Raw genomic sequence first — 11,159 nt, forward strand, 5'->3', positions numbered from 1 at the left:
TGGGCTCCAAACGTGAGTGTTTTAAAGAAGTTAACTGCAACAGGGTCAGTTATACTGCAGTAATATGTGTGATATAAGTACATTTGTAATGTTGAGCATTATAATCCCACAAAATCTGGTTCAGTTGTTATTACCTAACATGCTTAGACCTCCGTACACAATACATGGAAGGTTTGATACTAGTTTCTGTACCCCTACGTTCATCTTTGGGGGTACCCCACCTATAAAGGGGTCTCTCCCACCTTACCCCTCCCCTTTTGCTGTTGTACTCTGTGGGAGACAGAGATGGGGGACTCGAGTCACATGACTTGACTCGAGTCAGACTCGAGTCCCAAATAATGACTTGAGATTTGCTTGACCAACGTTGATAAAAGACTCAACTTGACTTTGACTTTGTATTCATGACTTGAGACTTGACTTTGACTTGAGACAGATGACTCGAAAGGACTTGGCTTTAATTCACTATTAAAGGCACGCTAAGCACCGTTGGGTGTCACTTCTGTTTACGTTCAACAGTGTTATCAAACACAACGGAGCTAGCTAGTTTTAGAGTCCTCACAACACTTGCAGAGATCAAAGGGGAGAGGAGGTAGCAACAAAACTCCGTCTAATGCAGGCTGATGGCGCCCCAGATTCAAACGTCCAAAAACACATAATTGAAACCACAAAATATCTCGTACTGCTCGTCCGTAGTGATCCAAGTGTCCTGAAGCCCCGACATAAAAAGTTGTTTGGAAAAAACGTCATTTGAACTCTGTTTTTAGCCTCATTGTAGCCTGTAGCTCTGACTGCCTCTGTGTGCACCACGTTCACATGTGCAGGCTTGAGCGAGACCGTGACATATGGGCACCGCGTTCAAGTGTGTGTGCTTGCTTTCGCTGGTCTCGCGCTGGCTGGTTGGTGCAGCCTGGACCCAAATGTTTTTGTTGCCATTTGCGGAGCCTGGGCTGCCTACAGAGACCGGACCTTTTCACAGCATATTCAGAGGACATGTAGCTAGCGGATCGTGAGGAGATGTTTGCTGTATGTGACATATGACTTGACTTATGACTTGCTTGACCTGAGCAATGACACGACTTGACTTGCTTGACTTATAGCAGGGACTTGACTTGACTTGCTTGATTCTCACCACAACTAACTTGGGACTTGCTTGAGACTTGAAGGTAAAGACTTGAGACTTGCTTGTGACCTGCACATGTGTGACTTTCCCCCATGTCTGGTGGGAGAGGTAAGCCACATTGCTTTCATGGTAATTTCTGTGTTTTAGTGCTGTTAAACTGTCTATAAGTTTATTTCATGCTGACATAATCTTGTGTCGCTTAATTTGTGTAGGGGCTGCAGTTTGTATGGTTGTGTATGACGGAGGATTTTGTTTTTGCCACTTGCTGTCAGAGGAGGAATAAACAGGGATCGCCTATGAAGATATCTACACAATGTAGACATCACTAGAGTCCACCGGTTACAGGTATACATTTTTATAATTTTTTTCACACAGGCTCGAATCACACACACATGCACAAACAGGCCCTGTACATGTATAACATGGAGAGGCGTCAGAGCCAGGGGGCTGCCTTGGACAGACACTGCCAGTCCACACTCCATACTTGGTCTGTATGGGAACTTGAGCCTCTGAATCCAAAGCTAGAACCTATGGACTGAGCTACCGCTGCCCCCAGCAGTAGTAGCCCATGGTCAAGTAAAGTGCCACAAAATGCTTTTTTTTTTTTTTTTTACAGGGACATCGCTGCTTGTCTTGCAGGAACTGCAGAACATGATGCAGAACATGATTTTTTCTTAACCATAACCAAGTGGTTTCTGTGCCTAAAAGCTGACCACATGATAACCACAGCCCTGGGTATCTGCTGTATCTCTGGTTTGCAGGAAAGTACAGTGCCAAGATTTTTTTCTGATGACTGGGTTCAGGGTTGTAGCACCAAACTATGGGCCCTGTGCATGAGCAGTCTCTGTGGGGCCCCTGCCCATCCTCTCCTTTGAGGAACTGTTATGGGTTTTTTTTACCCTCCCTGAAGCCAAGATACTTTTCTTTGAGTCTCCCTGAGTGACCCATGACCCTCCCTCCTCCATAAATGAGTTATTAGATTTTTAAAACTTATCCTTTGATGTTTGAAAGTTGAAGATGAAATCCTGGAGTTGAGAAAAGTCTCAGTTTTTTACTCTTGTTGTTTATGCTGGTTAGTTCGTGCAAAAGGTTTATTTTTGGACAAACTTTAAACGAGAGATGGAATAAAGTGATTTTGATGAAATATCATAACTTTAAGATCAGATTTGATTTTGTTTTTTATCTGATAATAGCGTTTGTTACACATGATATGTTCAAAGACTGTTGGAAACTTGAAAATCCAACAATAATTTCTGTTTTTACAGTTTCTTGCTGTGATAAATGCAGCTTTGGTGATTTTTAAAGTAGCATGCCTTCCAAACCTGCATGCTTTCTTTTAAAAACAGCAGTAAAATAAATACAAAGTACAGCCATTTAAATCTAAAGCCCTTCCCCTCAGCTAAAAAAACAAAAAACAAAACATAAATCTCTCCAAAGTGCTTAAAAAATTATTTGACCAACCCCTCCCTACTTCATAAATCATGAACAGTACCTAAGTGGTGAGAGAGGCCTCAGACAGCTTTTGCTGTTTTTTTATATAAAGTTTTTCAACCGATATATTCAGCCAGTTTTAATTTAGTTGTGGCATTAATTTATTAGAAAAAAATATTTCAGGCTTTTTGAGGGGCCTCCTCCTTCCCCCTCACTACAACACCAGTGACTGGGTTGACTCAAAATGGTTCAAGAACAGATTCACTCATCAGACTGCAGCTCATTATTATCATCTGTTTTATCAGTGACACTTATTAGCTCCTCTGTCTGTGGCACACTGAGCTCCAGCTGATACTGTTTGCAGATTAGACTACAAGAGTTTCAGCAGTGAGTCATCATCATTTGCTAAATTTTACTGGCCATAACCTTTTTACGCATTTCAAGTAAATAATAAGAGATAATGAAGAATGGCGTGCATCAAATGTCCTCGGCCAGATGATTCAGGTATGTTAAATGAAATAAAATGGTTCATCATTAGCTGCATAGATTGAGCTATAAACTGTCCTCTGCCGCTGAAGCTGCTCTGCCATCGAGAAATGTTCATAATCACCCAGAGCCGCTGCTGTCCTGCTATCCTATTAGCCAAAGCTGCTCCTCTCAGCCGCTGCTTCTGACTTGACAAAATCCCCGACCGCAAAAAAACCCTGAATCACTCACAGTCACTATAATACATAATGCCATAAATCCACTGCATCCAACTCCCAGCGGGTTCACACAGGCTCACCAGCTTTGTTGTTCACCAGCTGCTGGTTCTGTCTATTCTGTGTGAACTGACCGCTGCATCTTCAGTGGACGTACAGAGAGGACGGCCTGCTGGGTGTCGGACCAGCAGCAGCGGTACCAGTCAGGTTTAGAGGTACCTGCGGCTCCAGAGCTGCATCTTGTTCTTCAGCCCGTCTCCAGTGGCTCCTGGGGCTTTGACCAAAAATAATGTGAAAATGGAAAATTGAATCGTTGTGAAGATCTACAACAAATAAAACAACTTGTGAACGCAGCTCAGAAAAGTCCAGACTTTGTCTCGCAGGACTCTCCTGCCTGTTCTCACATCACATTCGCACTCTGACATTGTCACACGGACTTTCCACATCCAGATACAATGTGCAAGGTACCCTGGGTTGGTTGTTTGTTGACGTTCTGGGACGCCGTGTCAGCTTCAGTGTTTGGCCTTAAATATATTACAGTAATCCAACACCGGCCTCCTGAGTGAAAGTCAGTGGTTGTTGGACCCATCCACCACCCCTCCTGCCCGCCCTACACAGACTTCTGCAGCCTTACCTTTCATTGTTGTCCCACCACATTTCCAACCAACGCTGCCAGGCACCAATAAACAATAATGGGGACCGGCTGCGTATCATGCCGATGTGAAAGGACGACTTTTTTCGTCGGCGTGTGAAGCCAGAGGTCACTGACCAAGCTCTGGTTTTTGTCAACTTCGACACAGGACAGTGTCAGGTCCAACAAACCCCCAGACTTTCACCTGTGCTTCCAGTATGAATGCAGAGCCAAACTATTATGTTTCGTTCCAAATCTAACCGGGTGCTTTTGCTGACCTCCCCCTGTTGGTTGCAGCGCCCTGGAACATCAACAGCACACGCAGGAGGATACCTGGTGCATAATATGTGGACATGAAAGTTCACTAAGGGTGCTGGAGGAATTGTATATCTCATGTAGCCTGGGAACGCCTCAGGATCTGTAGTGTAAAAGTTTGTGCCAACAGATCAAACAGTAAGGTTAAGATGTATAAATTGATTAAGAAACTCATATAATCATGTTTTATGTATAAGGCATTATAAAGCTCTTTGATCTACATTTAAATATGATAAAACATTGTTGTATGTGTCAAAGTACTCATAGCACCATAGCACCAGACTATGTAATCATGTTGTATGCACCTACTGAAAGAACACACTGTGTCTTGTTAAACGATGAAACACATACTCAAATGCTGTAATACATACACACATTCACAGATTGCACTCTAAAGGTTCACCTTGCATAAGACTGAGAGCACTGAGGACTGTATAGAAAGTCCCCAAAATACACATGTTTTTTAAAAATAGAGTGAAAGCGAAACCAGACCTAAGGGAAGAAAACTTGGGAAATTCCAGGCTGCATTACACCATTAAAAATGGGCCCAATCAGAATTGGACACAAAGAAAGGTTTTCCACCAATAGAATTGGTCTTAAGAGGGAAAGATTAGCAAAAAGAGGTGGAGACTCATTTGAATCTCCACCAGCATATAAGCTAGGGTTCTGAGAGCAGGTTTTCAGTCACACTCCGGAGTCTGACTCGCTAAGTTGTATGTGTTAAAGCCTGTTGACACATTAAACTTGATTGCATCGGACTTTGCCTGTTTTCCAGTGTTTCTTTAAGTATTTGCCAGCTGAGCCTAAGGTACCAAATCGACATCTGAGGACACCTGATAAGAGACAAGAGGTTCAAGGTCGGGAGCCTACAGGCCCACTTCCAGGCACCGATTTTTGACACTTCAGATCCTCCAGGGGGAGCTTGAAAGCGTAGCTGAGGAGAGGGACGTCTGGAGTGCTTTGCCACATTTTTCGAAACGCCTCTCGTCAAACGATACCTAAATATGATTATTTTTGCACGGAAGATCTGATCTCAAACATCCTGACTCCGAGTCAAATCAGCAAACTTCCTGTTGTCGTTATCAGTGATTCCAGACAGGTTTTTTTCTTCTTGGCTCTTTTCATAGTAAAGGCTGCTGACCTCTACGTCAAACCAACATCCTCTTTCATTTCCCATTTCTTTGCCTCATGAAACCACGATGGTTTACTTTCACATCCACTTGGACTGAAAAAAAAACCTGACAGAAATTTGATGGTCAAATGGTCATAATGTAAACTGTCAGAGAAACTTCACTGGTGCGTGAAGGCGTACAACTGCAGGGCAGTAATTCTAGTTTTATTTCTTATTCATCTCATAGTTGAAACACATCTTGCACCAACCTGGGAGTCGACCACAGGAGATGATGTGCTTAAGCAAAGGGCGTAGCTTTCATTTCAACATCGGGAGGTGACACACATGAGACGTTGGAGGTTGGAGATCCTCCCTCATTAAATTTTACACATCAAACACTTAGTTTCCTGCATTCTGTTGAATTGTAATGCACCATTTTGTGCCTTTCCTGCATCAAGTTACAGAGGAAATGTCTTAGATTTTGACAAAATAAAAGCATTCAGGTGCATATTCCAGATATTGAGGGCACGTGTCCCTCGTGCCTCCCCAAAATCTACACCTATTGCTCAAACACATTCTGAATGGGTCACAGGACGAAGAGAGTGATTACATTTTTACAGCTTTTCTACCATCACAGAGCTGCTCTCTGAACAGATGGTGATTATGCAACAATAATAATACCTCTCCTGCTTTTGAATGGGTTGTGGCATGTTCCTAAATCATTTGTGAGTGAACTACAGTGTCATCAGCCAAACAAAACATACATGCACTAATAGAATTAAGATGATTATTGGCTTTCTTTCACTGCTCTCAGGGTGTGTGTGCTGCTCTGCTGATGAGATGGAGGCTATTAGCAGCGATCAATAAGCCTGTTACTTCAGCTGCTCTCGCTGAGCTCCTGCAGAGAGAGGAGAAAAAGCATCGAGCAGGAAATATCCTGAACATTTTGTACAATGAGGACGACGGGCTGCGTTCATGTCAGGAGCGCAGAAATGTAACGACAGAGACTGAGGGACTCTTCATCCCTCAGCAGAGGAGAGTTTTAAAGAGTACTGATGAGAGCTGTGAACTGGAAGTAACAGGATTTGTGTGAGCATCAAATACACACTCACACACACATTTTGGCCTCCTGACAACTACTGTGAGATTTCTGTGATGATATCCTGAATTTACCTGGAACACTGTGGGTGGAGATCACACCAGATTCTGGGGCAACTCAGGACAGACACATGAGGGGTCCTGGTCTCTCCTTATCATCGTGCACCTCCATCTCCAGTAATCAGTTAGAAAAACAGATGAGTAGAAAGTCGGACAGTTTCCCCCCTCTGACAGGAGTCAGTTCAGAAAGGACCCAAATGCAGAGCAGCAGACAGGGTGAAGGTTTCTGGTTAGAAAAAATCCTCCAAACAGGCAGGCGAAAAAAGAAGGAGAACCAAAACTTAACTGAACCAAACCAGGGAAGCACGACGAATGACACCATGAGCACAGATGAACTGACGAGGAATAAAGGGAAACACACAGGTATACACACAGGAAACTAATCACAGGAATGAGACACAGCTGCAGTAGGTGGACACAGGTAAAAGGAGGGAAATGTGGATTGGCTGACAACAAGGGTGTGGTGGGGAGGGTGGAGCAGAACAGGTGTGATTGAAGGGAAGACTGGAACAAGTAGGGACTAATGAGACTGATGGAAGACATTTGTGACAGAAAACAGGCGGGAAAACACACAAAGACAGGAAGTCAAACCAGGCATGACACATGAGGAGAGAATCTACAAAATAAAACAGGAGACAGATTAAATATGAATATAGAGAGAGTGGGCCCTCCATCAATGTGCTGGGTGGAGAATGGGCCTCTATAAGTGATCGCCACCTTAGAAATCTGCCTGTGTTTTTTGTTTTTTTTAAAAGATTATTTTTGTGGGCTTTTGCCTTTAATGACAGGACAGAGAGTGAAATGGGGAGACAGAGAGTGGGGACTGACATGCAGCAAAGGGCCGCGAGTCGGATTCGAACCCGCGGCCGCTGCAGCGAGGCAATGCCTCTGTACATGGGGTGCCGGCACTATCCACTATGCTTCCGACGCCCAAGAAATCTGCCTGTGTTTTAAAGCCTCAGTGTGTAAAAATGGTGAGTAACAGTGACATCAGCAGTCAAATTCTAGATTGCAGCGCTCACTAACGCTCACTCACTCACCCCTCCTGTTGGGTAAGTGATGGTGGCCTCGTAGGACAAAAAGCCTTACGCAGACAGCAGAGTTTTTCGAGTTTTTCAGAAGTATCTAGCGACAAGGTGAATATTTATTTAGGAATCTAAACCATGTTATGATATGTTATAGCTTACCAGTGAGATATAGGTTATCTGTGAGATATATGTTAGGAGTGTTTTATTTCAAATTGTTTTGGTAACACGAGCAAACATTAGCACAGTAATGCTAAAATAACACGTTTTATGTGATAGTCGCGGCACAGTGCGGCAAATATAGGTTGGATTATAATATATGCATTTCCAGAGTGTTCTTCCACAGGACACAGGGAGATGAGGAAGAGGGAGAGGGAGAAGAGGAAGACCAGGGAGAGGAAGGGGCGAGGGGGTAGAGGCGGTGCAGGAACGGCCAGGCGAAGAGGTGTGTCTCAGCTACCCAGAGGGAAGTGGAGGAGGAGAGGGTGGCAGCCTTCGCAGCAGCGCGAGAGGAATCAACAGATTAGGCTGTAGGCTAAGCTAACCATTTAGCTGTAGCTCTGTGATAATGTTAGCCAAGGCTAGGATAGCGTTAGCACATAAACGTAGCCGTCATTCAAACTTAGACGAGAGGGAAAAGTAGTTGCAAACATGAAGCCAAAATGATTTTAAAAAATCAGATTGAATTACCTGTCTAGCAGAAAGCAGGCAACCTCCGCATCCCTTGTGAAATCCTTCTCCTTCACGAGTTCTTTTCTTTTATTTGGTGGCGTGGTTTCCCTCTTACGGGGCAAAACATGTGTGTGGTCCTCCATTTAAACTGCAACAGAATCATAAAGTACAAAGCAGGTTCACGCAGAAGCGCCCCGGATTGATCTTCACCTTCTCCAGTGACGGCAAGTTCTGGGTAAACGCGAAGCGCGTATATCCCTTTCGGCCACTGTATTCAAATATGGCAACGCAAGAGGGCAGCCTCCAGCAGACCGCGCCCTGCCTGTGTATATATATAGAGAAATCATTCTAAGCCTATGAGAAAGCTTCCATTTGTATGTGAATTGCATTACACTTTAGTAAATATATATTTTATGAAAGCAATAGTTGATATGTGCTAATAAACAACCACGTAAATTACACATTGTAACTTTAAGGAGAACTCTCATTAAATTAAAAATAGTGCCATTTGTTGGCCTTCGAGAAAGCGAAACCCATCTGTGTCATGTTTTTGTTATTTTATTTTTCTGTAAAATAGTCAATAGTCAACTCATCCTCACCACGACCTCGTCACATATTGAAGTTTGGTCATGGACTTTCCACGTCCACATATGACGTCCCAGGTACCCTGGGTGTGTTGGTTGTTGACGTTCTGGGGCACAGTGTCAATTTCAGCCTGTTGTCTGCTTTCAAAATACACTTCTGTTTTCACAGGAAATGTACAGTTTGCATACAGTCTCTTTCAAAATAAAAGCACTACGTCGTTACAACACCGCAAATTGACGTTTTCCTTCAACAACAAACACACAGTGTTACGTTAAGCCAACACACACATGTGGTTGGGTTTGGCTTCACAATCTTACAGGAAGTGAACACTAGCCTCCTGAGTGACAGTCGGTGGTTGTTGCCACCCGCCCTACTCCGACTTACACAGCCTCAACCTTCATTGTTGTCCCGCCTCGTTTCTCCTTGACGCCATTAAACAATAACGGCAACCAGCAGTGTATCATGTCAACATGAAAGAACGTTTTTTTTCTACCATCACAGAGCTGCTCTCTGAACAGATGGTGATTATGCAACAATAATAATACCTCTCCTGCTTTTAAATGGGTTGTGGCATGTTCCTAAATCATCTATGAGTGAGCTACAGTGTCATCAGCCAAACAAAACATACATGCATAAGAAAGGTCTCCTCCTTATTGGGAAACATCACTTTTGTGATTCAAATATTTCCCTTACCATCATGGATGAGTCACTGAACTACCACTCACAGGCCCAGGGGCCCAAAGTATCAGGGGCCCAAAGGCTCAAATGAACATGTACCAACTAGGAAGAGAATCAAGATGAGCACAAAGAGATGCAAAGGAACTGCAAAGAGACACAAAACAGCTACAAAGAGACAGAAAATGACCCAGTGCTACACAATATGTTGCTCTCCTTTCAGTTTCAGTAACAAGCTGGAACTGTGAGGCTGATCATTTCTGATGAAAATGGACACAGTATGGGAGCACATGTCCTCCATACGCACAAAGAGTTACATTAAGAAAGATTATGTGAAGGCGGCACAATAGAAGTGTGACCCTGAAACTGCGGTGTGATGGTGGGAGGATGATTGCCCTCACTCAGTCTCCTCCCACGACCCAGTTTCACTTTGAGTCACACTGTTTCACTGTGAGCTGTCGGCTCAGGTCTCCTCACTGTAAAGCTGCACTTGGTGACTTTTATGGAAATAGAAATAACTTTTTGTCATATTTGCTGAAACTGTCAGTATATTCTAACAGAAGTACACGACACACATCATCTTCCTCATACAAAAAGCACATTCCGGGGCGTCGGTAGCATAGTGGATAGTGCCGGTGCCCTATGTACAGAGGCGATGCCTTGCTGCAGCAGTCGCAGGCTCGACTCCAGCTTGCAACTATTTGCTGCACGTGCTGTCTGTCTTCATATTTCTCACCTCTAATGTTTTCAGAAACATATTTTAGTGACTGTTTCGCTGTAGAAGGAGAGAGTTAGTTGCGGCCAGTGGGCGGTGCTTGATTTCAGCTCGACTATTTCCAGGATGGCGGCTGGGTCACAATCATTCCCAAGTTCAAGTTATTAATTTTAAAGTTACTGACTACAGATTTAACTCAACCAAACGCTCTCTCAGTGAATGGATGACACAGGCCTGGGGGCCCAAAGTGTTGGTGGGGCCCCCCTTGGGTTTCACCTGTTAAATGTTACTCAGATTAACTCAGAACATATAGGAGAGACAAAAAACGACCACAAAGAGACACAAAAAGATGCAAACGAACTGCAAAGAGACCAAAAATAGGCTAACTTCAGAAACAGGCACAATGAACTCACAGATACATAACGACTACAAAGAGACACAAAATGACCTGATATAAATTAAAAATATTATATATATATTTAGACACACACAGAGACACACACACACACACACACACACACACATATAGCTATATTCCTCTTTTTATTTCTATTAAGAAAAAGGGATTTCCGTCTTGTCTGAGCTTTATGCTAATTTCTTTCTTTCTTTTTTTTTTTTTGAATCGCAATAGCCAGGAAGGGTTGTGCGGGTGGATGACGCGGTAAATGTCAACCTTGACCAAAACCTCTCTTTTTTTACTAGTTAAATTCCTAAAAACAGTTTTTATTCCGCTGAGTATAGTCAGTGTGTAAATAAATGTGTGTAATATAAGAGTGTTTGAATATCCAGAGAGGGAAATGAGCGTTTATAAACAGAGGCACATTGCATTCATCCATGAGCCAGCCCCTTTCAGTGTAGTAGTGGCACGTACCATGTACAACAACAGGGGGGTACGGGAAACTTAAAACAGAATTTAGCCTTATATCTTCATTAAACTATCACACACAACATGTGATGTCATAAAGTATAGGTTTATAACCTCCATGAAAAGCAATGTGTTATTTATAATGGTGGGAATAT

The sequence above is a fragment of the Epinephelus lanceolatus genome, chromosome 5, assembly GCF_041903045.1.
Source record: "Epinephelus lanceolatus isolate andai-2023 chromosome 5, ASM4190304v1, whole genome shotgun sequence".
Lineage (NCBI taxonomy): Eukaryota > Metazoa > Chordata > Actinopteri > Perciformes > Serranidae > Epinephelus > Epinephelus lanceolatus.